This window comes from Cyanistes caeruleus, chromosome 4 (assembly GCF_971803275.1).
Source record: "Cyanistes caeruleus chromosome 4, bCyaCae1.hap1.1, whole genome shotgun sequence".
Taxonomy (NCBI): domain Eukaryota; kingdom Metazoa; phylum Chordata; class Aves; order Passeriformes; family Paridae; genus Cyanistes; species Cyanistes caeruleus.
The window spans coordinates 60,019,028-60,033,544 of record NC_141704.1 but is presented as its reverse complement, the minus strand read 5'-3'; the positions used below and the strand labels follow the sequence as shown (position 1 = coordinate 60,033,544).

Sequence of the window (14,517 nt, the reverse complement as noted above, 5' to 3'; positions counted from 1 at the left end):
CCATCCATTCCTCCTCTCTCCACCACTCCTTCTTTCCCCCAGTTTAAAAAAAAGTTTCCTGCTCACTCCACTACTCTTCATTAGTGGTGCTGAGCAGTACTGGATATGCTGTTCCAATGTGGTGCCCACGGTGCCAGACAGCCATCTGTAGCTCTTGACTGTTTCACATGTGGCTCTTTCTTCAGATAGCAAGAAAATGACCGTGTGAAGGGCAAATTTGAACTCTGGGCTGACACCAATAAAGGTGCTTCCAATTGGCTTGACTGAGCCCTTCCAGCCAAACTGGATGCTCAAAACTTGGTCATCTTTGTCAGGCTGAAAGCATAAATGAAACAACAATAATCTCCAACACAGCTGTGATGGGGCAGATAGAATTTATGATTCCAGATTTTTGAGAGCTTTTTAAGATTCAGATATCCTTGATGTACCTGGGTGATATAGCTGGAGTACAATATTTTTCCTGAATTCTGGAGCATATGTGATCATTTATCCCAACTTAGCCTTAGCAGTATTGCAGTTCTGTAAACAGCAGCACTACTTTTTAAAATAGTTTTTTCAAGAAAAGAAGCTGGAAGACATGTTATTATTCATTCTTACATACAGTTATGTACTGTATATACTTATTACTGTTCAAAACACTGAGCCTGTGATTGCATCATTAAACTTGTTTCATTACAACTTTTATCTCTGGATCCATTTGTCTTACTTGCAGAGGCTGCCAAAGGCTTGTTCTTCTCCTGATTTTCTTCTTCCAAGCCACATCCCTTGTAATCAGTCTGGTTGCACTTTTCCTAAAGGTAAAATTGCACCCAGTTGTGGAAACCTAAGATCTCTTTACCATGCCTTGTTTCTTCAACAAAAACATGTTCAAAACCACAAGAATCAGGTCTGTAATGAAGAAGAAAAAAAGAAAAAAGAATATATAGGTCTTTTATATGTTTCATAGAGCCATAGAATGGTTTGGGTTGAAAGGAATGTTGAAGTTCATCTCATTCCAATCCCCTGCCATGGACAGGGACACCTTCCACTATCCCAGCTTGCTCAGAGCCCCATTCAACCTGGCTCTGGACACTTCCAGGGATGGGGCAGCCACAGCTTCTCTGGGCAACCTGTGCCAGGGCCTCACCCCCCTCACAGGGAACAATTTCTTCCTCATACCCAATCTAAACCCATTCTCTGTCAGTCTGAAGCCATTCTGAAGCTGTGTTTCTGTTCTGTGTGTAACAGATGGTACTTGGGCTTATATTTATCTATATCAAAATAGCACAGAGATTATCAGTGCCCATACCCATCAAACATACCTGTCTCCTTCTTTCCTGGCAGAGTTGGAACTAGATGTCATAAAGCTGATGTTTGAAATCAGCAAGGTTTGGCTTTGCTGGTTTTTTCGGCAGATAGTCATGAGCTAGCTGAAGGATAGAAAACCAAGATACATACACAATTTACTTTTTTATTCAGTGTTTTCAGTGACAAAAAATATCTGTGTTACTCACTCTCATGACTTCTGTTGCTAAGATGGCATCAAGGAAACAATTGTTTTCAACTATTTGTTCTGGAGTCACTACTTCTGCTACACCAGTTTATGTCTTACAGTTGTCCAATAAGGAAATAAAGGTTGCAGAAAAAGAGAAACTTTCAGTCTGCTCATATGCCTGATCCAAGCATTAGAGTGCCATCATAAAAAGTCACCATAGAATACACCATGACAGCCCTTAGAGAAAGCCATTCCTTTATATGTCAGATTCTACTCTGAGGTATACTGTTAAGAGGAGGCCTCAAGGTGACTCAAGGCCAGATCACTGCTGCACTTTTTAAAGATCTTTTTAAAGAAAACCGGCTACTGAGCTTCCTTATGGAGCCAGGTGCTGAAGTAATAATGGCCTTCTACCAAAACAAATCACATCTGCCCACCACAATTACAGATAACAGGATTAGGACCTTGAGCTATGCTGGCAAAAGGTTTTGTGGGCGTTATTTCAGAAGAGTAATAATAGAGCATAGACCTTTATCAGATGTCTTGAGCTTGAGAAAAATTAGGGAAGGAAACATACATTCATAGACATGGCTGAAGTATAGCACCCAAAAGAAATGCAAGACCTAGCTGTGTGTCTAGTCCTATCTGAAAGGGCTTGGAAGCTGTGAGTAAAGGAGTAAAGATGAATTTGGTGTCTTTTTCAATACATAGAATTATAGGATGGTTTGAGTTGGAAGAGACCTTAAAGATCATCCAGTTCAAACTCCCTGCCATGGGCAGGAACACCTTCCACTATCCCAGGTTGCTCAGAGTCCCATCCAACCTGGCCTTGGACACTGCCAGCAATGGGGCAGCCACAGCTTCTCTGGACAAACTGTTCACCAGTGTGTTTCAACTGCCCCCACAGGAAACAATTTCTTTCTAAACTCTGATCTTAACCTGCTCTCCGCCAGTGTAAGCCCATTCCCCCTTGTCCTGTCACTCCAGGCCCTTGTCAAGAGTCTCTCTCCATCTTTCCTGTGGGTTCCCTTCAGGCACTGCAAGGCCACAGTGAGGTCACCCCAAAGCCTTCTCTTCTCCAGGCTGAACAATCCCAATTGTTCCCTCAGCCTTTCCTCCCAGCAGAGCTGCTCCATCCCTCTGATGCCCTTGGTGTCCCTGCTGTGGCCTGGCTGCAGCAGCTCCCTGTCCTTCCTGTGCTGGGCCCAGGGCTGGATGCAGCCCTGCAGGGGGGGCTCAGCAGAGTCAGGCAGAGGGGCAGAATCCCCCTTCCCTGCTGCCCTGGGGCTCTGGGTGCAGCCAGGGGGGTTCTGAGTTGGGGCATGTCCAGCTCTCACCCACAGTACCCCCAGATCCTTCTCCCAGGGCTGCTCCCTCTGCCCATTCCCAGCCTCGATTGTTCCCAGGGGTTGTCCTGACCCAGGTGCAGCAGCAGCACTTGGTGTGGTTAAACGTTGTGAGATTCTGTTGAGCTGCTACTCGAGCTTGTGGTGTCTCATCCCCTTTACTTTGCAGTAGAAGAGCCAGAGAATTCAGATTTTGCCTAAGGCACAAAATGATGTTACTCCTGAGGCTCAGGTACAGGTAATCTCAAAGCAACTGTTACGAAAACCTGCAGCCTGATGATCCTCACCACCATCCAAATGATATGCAATGTTATGTTTTAGGCAAACACATCAAAAAACAGCACAATTTTTTTTTTTTATATCACTTCCAGTCTTAACAAAAGAACAGGTCTCACTTGCAAAAGTTTTTATACTCCTCAGGCATTCTTCATTTACATTGTGAAACAGATGTCTGGCTGCATTGTCCTGGACAGCACTGTCACCTTGCTGTGCTGGACCTGCTTTTCCCTAGGAAAAAACACCAGAGGAAAGCAATGTAAGGAGTAAGATGTCTGTCCTTAGATAAGACAGTGCCCGCCATTGTAATAATCAAACCAAACCACATAATGCTATCAGGATTCTTTGCTAGGAATTTTCTTCCTATGAAACAAGAGAAGATATTACAGAACTGCCAGCATAAAGAAAAAAGACAATCTCTGACAACTGTAAGAGCCTGTAATTTCTCTATTGATTTGGAGATGATTGTAATGGCCCATGTGACAGTCCATTTCTGCTCAGTAACCAGCTGTGCTATTATACTATATACATCACAGATGGTAAACAGAAGTAATGTAGAGCAATGGATCCCTCCCACCACAAATTAATAAAAAGGAGATTTAAGTACCTTCTGTCTCTGCAGTTTTAAGGAGACTTTCTTGATAATTTTCAAATTTCTTTTTCATAAGGGGCAGTCTCAAGGAAAGAAGATAGAAGATGAGTTTGTTAACATGGGCAAGGGGTACCTAGAGCCTTGTTCTGAGGAATGGAGAAACCATATGGGAGAAGTTTTCCCCAGACACATTTGGCTTGAGGTAGGTACCACTATTTCGAATTTACCAGCAACAGGAAATTATCTGTTATAATATGAAGCAACATTGGATTAAAGTGTTTGAGTAACATCAGAATAAAGTAAGTTCTTGAGTGAGTACAAAACTGGATTGTGAATATTCTGGCTTGTTGCAATTTGTGGCTAAAACACATGGTCATGTTTGCACTGCATTGGGCTAGCAAGGAGTGAAATGGCTGCTTATGAAATCTCTCACTCCTCCCTCACATTTCCCTTGGACTGAAAACAAGTCATGAAATCTTCACTCACCCCTCTGTGCTATTCCCTGTTCTTCCAGAGAAACACAGGAATTTCTCAAATTCCTCCCTTATTCCCCTTAGAAGAACTTGGGTCCTATCTCCCTTTCTCTCTTGCTGCAAGTCACCCAGACCATACACATACAAGCTGTCATTCACATGCTGAAACACACAGGACATCTCTAGTGCTGGTCAAAGTGTGGTTAACATTGAATTCAGACTCTGTTTCTCAGGGTGTCATCTTGTTGGGTCTTGAAAACAGCCAGTGATGGAGATTTCACAGCGTCTCTGGGGATCCTATTCCTTTGTCTTTGTTGAATTTCATAGTCTTCCTTCCTTAGCATATTGCTTCAGCCTGCCTATGTCCAGTGGAAGAGAAGCCCTGCACCTGAGCATACCAACTTCATCACCACAGTTTACTGTCATGTGCAAAACTGGAAGGGTTGCATGCTAGTTCCTCCTCCAGCTCACAGATAGATTAAATATTACAGGACCCAAGACTAACACCTGAGAGACTACACTTGTAACCAAAGTCCAGGTAAGTGTGAACCATTTGTGCTCTCTGTACCGTTCCTCTCTCCTAAGGGGTGCTTTCCTCACTAGACATGACAAAGCAGAGATGACATTTTGAGCAAAAGGCACTTTTGGAGGTACATTTTCCTGCAGCACCACACTGCCCTTAATCCTGACTTGGCAATTGGTTACCTGCACATCAATTGTGTACTCTTTCCCAGACCTAAGGCAGTGAACATCTGCATCTCACATCTCATTGAAAAGCTTAGAAAGTTCATGAAAGGCCTTCCTATCAAGAAATACAGAGGAATACATGTGTTAAAAAAAGGCATGTGCTGTTATTTCTGCAAGTCACTTCTAGAGTATTCTAATGCCACTCCATGTTCTGGATATCAGCCTGTCATCAAGTTTCTCTTTCTCCCCATGCCTTCCTGTCAGTGCCACTGCAAAAAGCACAATGCAGAAAAGGTCCACATATCTTTTTAAAGAATGCAGGTAACCTTTAAGGAAACCTGAGCCTTCCTTTAGATTGTCAGACAACAAAGTTCTTGTTGATAAGTCTTCTTGTGGTTTTCCATTCAATTAAATGAAAAGGAAGATGGTGATGTTTCATTCTCAAGGATTCTGCACACAAACCAGAGGTAAGCAGGAAATTGTTACCAGCATGCAGCAACACTGCCAACAGAACAGGAAGCAAAAAATTCTCTCTACGATGCTTTTCTAGCAGCAATCTTACAAACTCTTCCCTTTTTCCTTCAAGCAAGATTCCACACAGAATGTTTTCCTTTGCCATGTGATTATCCCAGCATAAAGGTAGTGGTGACAAAGGGCAAGTAAGGCTCTAAACACCATGTCTTCATTCAATAAAAATCCCTCATGCACTTATCTCTGATGCACATACCTGCCCAAGCTTCTCCTTCCCTTATTTTTAATGGAGTCCTGTCCTGCATATTAGTGTACAGTTTTCAGAAGTCTGTGCATTTGTCTATCAAGAAGATTTAGGAAGGGCTGTGTGTTGCTTTTGCATGGCCTGGTTTTTGGTAGTGGTGGGGAGAGCACAGAGGTGGCTTCTGTGGGAAGCTGCTAGAAGCTTCTGCTGTGTCCAGCACAGCCAATCCCTGATGGCTCTGACGATGAACATGTTGCTGGCCAAGCCTGGGCCAATGAGAGGTGATGGTAACACCTCTGTGATAACAAATTTAAGAAGAAAATAAACACAAAGTGGGCACAGTTCTTTTCCTAGTCGGAGAAGAGGAGGAAGTGAGAACATGTGAGGGAAACAACATGGAGACACCAAGGTCATGGAGAAGAGGGGGAGGAGGTGCTCCAGGAGCCAGAGCTGGGGTTCCTCTGCAGGCTGTGGTGAGACCATGGTGAGGCAGCTGTTCCCCTGCAGCCCATGGGGATCTATGGGGGATGCAGAGATCCACCCACAGCCCCTGGGAGAGGTGCTCATGCCAGAGCAGGTGGATGCCTGGAGGAGGCTGTGATCCAGTGGGAGACCCAGTGGAGAGAGGGGGACCTGCTTCCAGGCTGGAGCAACCTGTCCTTGGAGGACTGCACCTCATGGAAAGAGAGATCTACGTCACAGCAGTTTTGGGAGCACTGCTGCTCATGACATTCTAGTCACACTGGAGAAGTTCACAGAGAGCTGTCTCCCGTAGGAAGGAACCCCACGGTCTCACTTCCCTTCACGGGAAGGACTTCTCTCCCAGAGCAGTGGAAGATGATCTTGGGTGGTGAACTGACCAAACTCCCATACCCTGTCTCTCTGCATCCTTGGTGGGAAGGAGGGAGGAGCTGGGAGAAAAATTTTTAATGGCTTATTTTACTTCTCATTATCCTCCTCTGATTCTGTTAGTATTAAATTCACTTTGTACTTTTAAGCTAAGCCTATTTTGCCCTTAGAGTGTTTTCTCCTGGTCCTTATCTCAGCACATGAACCCTTCATTAATTTTTTTTCTTTCCTCTGCCCAACTGTGGCAGGGTAGGGCGAGTGAATGACCCTTGTGGGTGCCTGGCATTTGTCCAGCGTTGGCCAACACCACCACGACAGTTGTTGTTGTGATGAAGCACCCAGAGATAGCTCCAGTTTCAAGTACATTATGCCCACACTAAGAGGGGATCAAGACAACAGAGTGGAGAAAAAGAGAAGCGGATTTACCTTTAAATGACTGACAGTGGAATCAATCAGTTACAAAGCAGCACATGCATCAAAGCCCAGAGAATAACTGCTTGAAAATTTTGAATTCTTTTCCAAAAGAGATGTTTTCCAGAAAAGAAGTACAGAAATGTCTTAACAATTGGCATTTCTTTCAAATAGCTCTTGGGGCAACTTGCCATGATTTTAATAACTGGTTCTCCCAGATTGAACCAAGGCACCTTCAAGCCCAGCTCTAAACCTCTGATTGGTGTTACATTTTCTCCTTCTGCTCTGGCCAGGATGGAGATAACTCGCTGCATCCTCCTGCCAGTGGCAAATTCCATGCTCTCTAGAAGAAAGAGCAAACAAAGATTGTGGCAAGGGCAAGAGGGCAGGGCAGATAACTGTAACTAGGGCAGCTGCCACACCTCATCCTGCCTGTAACTCTGGATCTGAGCTGCTGTGTTCCTGAGCAACGCTGGAGGCACTGACAGTCCATTTTCCCTCGGGCTCACTGGTACTCTGGGATAGCTGTGGGTGGGAAACCTAAAAGATCACTTAAATTTTTAATTAGGCTTGAACAGGTGTCAATACCTTAAAAGAGGAAAAGGATTAAAAATTCTAGTATAAGAGCCAAAGGATATGTTTGTTGCCAGGGTTAAACAAGAATGTGAAGGAAGATTTGTGCCTGGAGCAGGTACTTGCATGGATCTGACAGTGGAGAAGAAGGAGGTTGTCACAGAGGAACTTCATTCAGCCCCTGCCCAAACCCCAGGCTCTGCTTGTACATAAATGGGGCTTGTGTTATCACCTCGTCAACAATGGCTGGGCAGCCCAAAGAAGGTCCCTGCTCAACGTCCCAGGGAGCTGCTTCAGAAGCCACCAACAGCACCAGTTTTATTTATTTTCAGCCATACTTCCAAATTCTTCCTGGAGTCTTACAAAGAGCAAGCCCTTCTCAAAAAAGCTTACAAACCAACACCAAACAGAAAACTACTCATTTCAGCAGCTCAGCTGAAGGCCCAAGGACAGGACTGGTGAGTTCAAAGAACAGTACTGGAGATGTTTTTCAAACTTCAAGCCTTTACCTTGGACTGTCCTAATTTTATTGGATCGCTTTTGTGCTGCATTCTGGACCCTCCTGCTGTCTGCTCCTCTGCATCAGCTTATCTTGTCTGTTTGAGAACCATCATATTATGTTTAACAGAGTTTTTACTTTGGAAGGAACTACTACTGGTAAAGAGGACTGCTGCCTGCTGAACATCCAAGGTATGTGGAACATTAGGGAGGGTGTCACTTGGGTTTTATTATAATATTTTGTTCCACAGATACAGTATTTTATATACCTCTTTTTTATATTTGTGTATTTTCATAACACTCACCTATCTAGGAGATATCTGTCTTCTCTTTAATACCCACTTGCTCTCGGTCTGCTCTTGGCAGATTTGTCCTGTGTTTATAAAGCATTGTAGGGCTCTGTTTGACCGTTCCTCCTTTAAAAATATGAAATATCACATGAGCCCAAGGTGTCTACTCAGGAGAGGGTTACAGCAAGAGTGTACCTACATATTTCAATCCTCATTTTTGTTCAATAAATATACTTCTACTAAACGTATTCCTGCATTCAGGAAACTTGTCCCAAAACTGAAATCACTAAATTTTACGAAGTAAAAGCCTTTACTCTCCTTTATCTCTGCTAGGTGTTACCACAATATCATCATGGACTTTTCCTTTCCTTTTTTGTTGTCCCTTTAGCTTCCAAACAGATGGATGGATTTTGGACTTTGGAACAGATAGTTTCCAAACATCTGTTTATGCTGTAACTGAAGACTAGAAAAAATATACCCTTGCCAAAGTAAAATATTTGTCTAGTAACTTACACAGTCATCTTATAAAAACTTTCTGGGTAGTATTTCTTTAAGAAGGGCCATAAGCTTAGCTTACACATACAAGGTGAGACAGCTTCAATGAGAAGATGCCCAATACCTTTGTGCAAATCCATGACACACCATGCACGTAGGTAAGGTTGTCCTGGAAAACAGTATTGGCTATTTTCTTCCTGGTTTTCAACTCAATGGCATGGGTGACTCAAACCAGAGATTTTTATCATCAATTCTCAGTCTATTCCCTGGGGTGAAAGCTCTGAGTTGTTAGATTTATGCTTTCACATAGAATTAATTACTTCTGTGTGAGAAGTCTGGCCAATTGGATTTTGTCCAGTTGGAACCTTGTTTGGATGTGCTTGTTTGGATGAGCAAAGCACCACCCCAGTAACAATACTCAGTCTGCACTTTTAAGAGCTGGGAAAACCTGGCAGAGGCGCTTTGCAATAGCAACTGATGCACCAGCAGTGTGTTTACAGCAAAATAATCTAACATCTGCATTTTATTCTTCATTCTACCCAAAACAATGCTCCAAGAAGACTTTATTGCTATAAATCAGAAATTACTCAAGACATTAAGAGAATTAAATCTCAGTGGCAAATAATGTGACCAAGTAAACAGTGCCAGAGCAAGAAAAACAGGTATTGCAAATGGGTCACATGCAGCCCTGCAAATAAGGTCAGATTGAACACTTTCTCCAAAATAAATTTACTTTTAGAGATCCTTTCAACGACATGCAATTTTATACACCCTTTAATATTTACATAGAGAAGAAAAAGATTTGGAATACCTGATGAGCAGCTGCAAGAAGTTTCCAATCATTTAAAAACTTGGTTCAAATGTTGTGAAAGACATGAAACAGCTTTTATGGCTAAGAGAAGATAGAAACAATTCTCTAGATTTTCATCTTACGCCAGTGTCTATGTTTTCTATTTTATTTATTTATTTTTTCATTGTATTTCTTTAAAGCTAGTATTTGAAATGCCAGAGGATAAATAAGGCAGGTTTTGTAGGTGGAAGGAAAAAGGCAATAAATATTAAGGGGCAAACATGAGAGTGGAACAACTGCCAAGGTCCTGGGCAGGCAGCTGATGTTTGAAGAACTGATTCTAAGTTACCAGCTATGTTTAAGCGCAATCCGATTTTAGCATCACCTTTATTTTAAGCTACTGGTTCAGTAGCTTCACCGATGTTTTACACTACAGTGAGTCAGTAAAACAGAACAGAAAGAGGAAGAGGGTTCTTGCTCTGCTGCATGTCATGTAATATCCACCCTTTTACAAACATATATCCTGTCCCCCCCTACCCTTCCTGTAAGAGGAGAATTAGTATGATTGTCTCTTACCCACCTGCCATGCCAGGAAGAAGTTTTTCTCTTGGGAAATACTCTGAGCAGGGAGAAGGCAGCCAGAAGCTCAGCAATCCTCCTTTAATCCAAGGCATGGAGCAGTCCTCTTGCCTGCTGAGGACTGTCACTCAGCCTGACAAGAAGGCACAGGAGAGGCAGGAGGTGCCAATTCCCTCAGGAGCCTAAGGACAACACGACAGCTCACACTGATCTCATCGCAGGAACACTCGCACCAGGAAGTCAGAGGCACCTGTAGCAGGCTCCTGCCTCACCTTCTCTTGTGTCATGGATTATTTGCCAAATAGATTTTATGTCTCTGGATGAAATTTGAGCCCATAAAGAAGCACTGCAAGTCTGAAAGCCTTGAAATGGACAGGGCATTCTAGTCTTGTTATTCTGTATCCAGTTATTATTTGACAGTAGAAGGGAAGATGATAATTAATCTGAGATTCAAAAAAAGAAAGCATAAGTGGGGAAGAAAAGAAACCAAGCAAATGCTTCACTATTTACAGCTGAAACTCCTAAGTGTGATCTTGTGAATAGATGTTATAACCTGGAAATGTTTTAGAAAGGCAGAATTTTGCATGTGTTGTTGGAAGCAAGTGGTAACAAGTGTTGGTAGGTACAAGTACCCATTCCAGTGCCTGTCCTGGGAAGCTTGCTTTCATTATGTGACTAAATCAGCCTTCAGGTGGTTTAAAGCTTATTGTTGTTTGGTTGGTACTTGTAGCATTTTATTATTCATCATCACTAATTTCTGAAAAGCGTAGCTTTAGGTCTAAACTAGATATATGGATATAGAGAAGCCAGAATGGCTACCAGTCATGCTAGCTACCAGTCATACAAGTGATTCTGCACCTCTGGTCCATGTACCACTTCAATTTAGGGCCAAATAAAGCCCCTGGTGATGAAGACACCTGACACACAAAATTTCATAGGGAACAAGACATGCAGCCCACTTAAAACACTTAAAAGTGTTTCCTTCTGACATTAGAATGGGAAATTAAAGTATCTCAAAATTGAATATCCTTAATTTTAACAGAAATTTTATTTATCATTTTTGGTTAGTATTTGTTGCAGGTCAGAGTAAACAAGGTAAATGACAAATATCCAGTGCCCTGGATTTGCCAACTGCCCCAGTTTATCAGCTGAATGCAGGAATTCTTCTGTGCTTTAAATTAAAATACAAAAGCCAGTGGACACATTCTGCCAATAAGAAAGTTGCAATTTGTTTACACACATTAGCAGAAAGAGCCCAGATGGGAGCCCAGGGAATTTTCACTTACAAGCAGTATCATCACTGGAGTAAGTGGTTTTAAGTTAATCTTTAATAAAATTACATTTCAATAGCATCACCAGCAATTTCACAACCAGCTGTGTACTTGAATCTCTTAAAACTTCTGTCTTTTGATTTGGACACTGAGCTAAGAAAAATGCAAAAATCCAAGAGGAGATTAAAAGGAAACAAAGTACTGATCAAAGGCAAATTAGATTAGATCTGGGTTATTCCCAGGTGTAATGCAGACAAACAGAGTGTGCAGAGAACACCCTTGGTATCTTAAAGGGTTGGCTTCCTCTGCAGCAGAGCCCAGCCAGTGCTTTGTCAAACCCATTGCACAGGGCAGCAAACATGGATTTTGTGCAAGAGTTGAGGCCAGGCTGCCTCTGTGCTCTGTTCCTCCTTTTTTTGTCACAAGGGAATGGGAGGAGTGTTTGGTGCTGTCTCACTCATACGTGACCAGTATTTCCAAAGGAAAGGGAAAGGAACTTGTGTAAGATGTTCTGCCTGACTAAACCACCACCTCAAGCATCAGATGCTGACCTTTGCCGACATAAAGGATCAAGGAGATCCTTGGGAATAAAACATGCTTCTAAAGCATGTAGACATCTCTGCACATTTCTGGCCTTAATATCTTGCTTTTCCAGATAAGGTGGCCAACGGCTAAGTGTTGGTTTGTCACCTCCAGTCTGTTGTCTACCCTTCCCTGGGGGGGGAAAGGCTTAATTCAGAGTTATTTAACTTGGATCACTCTTTGGTCAATCTAGAGAGGTGTGAGTGAGAACAGGCTTCTAGACCAAAACAGCCAGGGCCCATACCTGCACAAAGGACACATTTGGGCTGGACAGGCTCAATCCAGGAGACTGAGTAAAAGCTACCAGCTGGAACAAACACCCTGCAGATCTATAGCAAGCTCAGTCCTTTCCCAGGAAAGGACCTGGAGAGCAGGACTTTGTGTCACATTTTGTATGTGGATGTAGGGAAGAGGAAAGTTTATGAGACACTGAGGATGTTGGACATTCCCGTGGGAGCTTTGGCTATTGCTGCAAAGTCCCCACAAGCTGACCCACACTGAAAAGCAGCAGAGATGCAGCCTGGGCCAGTCAGTTGGAAGCCAACCAGATGAAAGCCCAGTGAAAGCAGGACACGGGGACACTCCACCCTTTCTTAAATATTAATATTCAAGTTGGAGCCTCTCCTGTGAGAAAAACGGGGTAACACTTAAGAATTTTTTTAAAGTTGAATAGGGAATAAAATAAGAGACAAAAATCCACTGATGGGATGCTCCTGGCCAACAGCCAAAGAACACAGATTAAGGCAGTGTTATCTATATATTGCTACACTACAGGGGGTACATGCATATTCATGAATTTCATGCATTATTCAAACATTCCTGTGAGCTTCTTGATGTTTCAGGAACTCTTTTGTTTGATTTTACACTCTGACTTATCTGCATGACATCCTGTGAGCAAAGTCCATATATTTTATTTCTTCTTGTGTTTCCGTCCTATTGTTTCACACTCCTTGATAAGGAGTTCTTCTATAATTCTTCCCTGGTGCTCTGGTTTGTGTCACTGTTACCACTTAGAGGGGTTTGTCAGCAGCTGTGGGGGAAACAAGCATAACTGCCTTACACCATTGTTTTAGTTACACAGGAGGGTTTTAACATTTTGTGTTTTGCTAAGACCTATGATGTAATGCATTTATCACACCGCTATTTCTACAAGCAATGCAGTACATACTTAAACTGGTGGATTACGTTATACTAACTAACAGCTAAATAAAGGTATATATGATACCTTATCTAAATACTTATGATCAATGCAAAAACTAATATATAAATGCGAAAACAACTATCATATTGAAGTCCTTTTTTTTTTTTTAACACGTGCCAGATTGCTTCCCACCAAACTCCAGATCCCTGTGCTTCAGGGGTCATGTGCTTCATGTCTCAGTTACCTCCCTTTTCCTAAGCCTCAGCCTCTCAGTCCCAGAGTCCTTCTCTGTAGCCAATGGTGTTACAGTCTCTAGGATTACTGGGGAGTTTCTGGTGCAGCAGCTGTCATCCTGAAAGAGAAAACTATGAGGATTACAGAGCCAGGCATGTTCCTGTCATAGAAATGCCAGGAAAAAATAACTCCATCCCTGCAGCTAAATGTGCATACCTGGACACAACCTTCTTACCATTAGGTTGGTCTGTTAATATTCTTTCACTTACCAGTGCTAATTCCCAAGTTGAATAAGTAAATCATGATTGACTTACGGTATGTTCTCACAGCCAGATGAGCCAGCTGCACACTCAGCAAACCATGAGGCTGAAATAAAGCACCTGCTTGGGCGCACAGGGGGCTCTCTGTGTGAGCCTAGAGGACAAGGGAGGACTTTTTTTTATTATTTTATTTTTAGGACTGCCAAGCATACATCTTTCTTGCTTTTCTAAGGAGAAACTATCTAGGAATCACTGAAGACATGTTAATTAAAGAGATTTGAAGTGTTTCACATTGGACACAAAGATACATGTTGTTATTAGTCATTGATTTTCACACATTGGTGTAAACCAAAATTTAAGGGAGCCTGGCTCAAACATTGTTACCTTATTGCACAGCCCAGCTTTTTGGATAAACATTGCCATTAAGGAATCCTTAAAACTGAGGGAATTTGGATTGTTCAGCCTGGAGAAGAGAAGCTTGGCGGGGGCCTTCCAGTGCCTGAAGGGAACCCCCAGGAAAGATGGAGAGAGACTCTTGGCAAGGGCCTGGGGTGACAGGACAAGGAGCAATGGCTTCACACTGACACAGAGTGGTTTTAGACTGCATATCAACAAATTGTTCCCTGTGAGGGTGCTGAGGCCCTGGCACAGGTTGCCCAGAGAAGCTGTGGCTGCCCCTGGATCCCTGGCAGTGTTCCAGGCCAGGCTGGATGTGGCTCTGAGCAAGCTGGGATAGTGCAAGGTGTCCCTGCCCATGGCAGGAGGGGTGGGACTGGATGATCTTTCGAACCCAAAGCAGTCTGTGATTATTCAGGCAGTTCATAAAGCACAGAAGGGCGCTCGGGGCGCGCCCCGCTCACACAGCGCGGGCTGCGCGGGGATACCCCGGAACAACGGCGCCGCCATGGCGGGCCGTGACGTCACGCGACGGGGCGGGGCACAGCCCTGCGCGGTGTTTGACGTCACAGGGCGGAGCGGGAC

General features: G+C 43.3%; 2 long non-coding RNA genes and 1 pseudogene across 4 annotated transcripts; 1 reads left to right on the top strand and 2 right to left on the bottom strand.

Moving 5' to 3' along the window:
• Positions 1 to 70: 70 nt before the first annotated feature.
• On the bottom strand, positions 71 to 5,066 carry LOC111929687 (poly(U)-specific endoribonuclease-like; annotated as a pseudogene). The gene is made up of 6 exons (XR_015285695.1): positions 4,867 to 5,066; positions 3,221 to 3,327; positions 1,494 to 1,620; positions 1,302 to 1,409; positions 720 to 888; positions 71 to 315 (listed from the first exon to the last, which is right to left on the bottom strand). The product of XR_015285695.1 is annotated as a poly(U)-specific endoribonuclease-like (transcript).
• Positions 5,067 to 7,265: 2,199 nt separating this feature from the next.
• LOC111929693 (uncharacterized) lies at positions 7,266 to 13,181 on the top strand. The gene is made up of 2 exons (XR_002864805.2): positions 7,266 to 8,086; positions 10,062 to 13,181. It is a non-coding gene; the product is annotated as an uncharacterized LOC111929693 (long non-coding RNA).
• LOC147653682 (uncharacterized) lies at positions 11,106 to 14,468 on the bottom strand. 2 transcript variants are annotated; one of them, XR_015285696.1, is made up of 4 exons: positions 13,921 to 14,468; positions 13,591 to 13,690; positions 13,287 to 13,394; positions 11,106 to 12,931 (listed from the first exon to the last, which is right to left on the bottom strand). It is a non-coding gene; the product is annotated as an uncharacterized LOC147653682 (long non-coding RNA). The 2 variants fall into 2 exon arrangements; XR_015285697.1 differs by lacking the exon at positions 13,591 to 13,690 and having other exon boundaries at positions 13,921 to 14,452.
• Between the last annotated feature and the right edge of the window lie 49 nt (positions 14,469 to 14,517).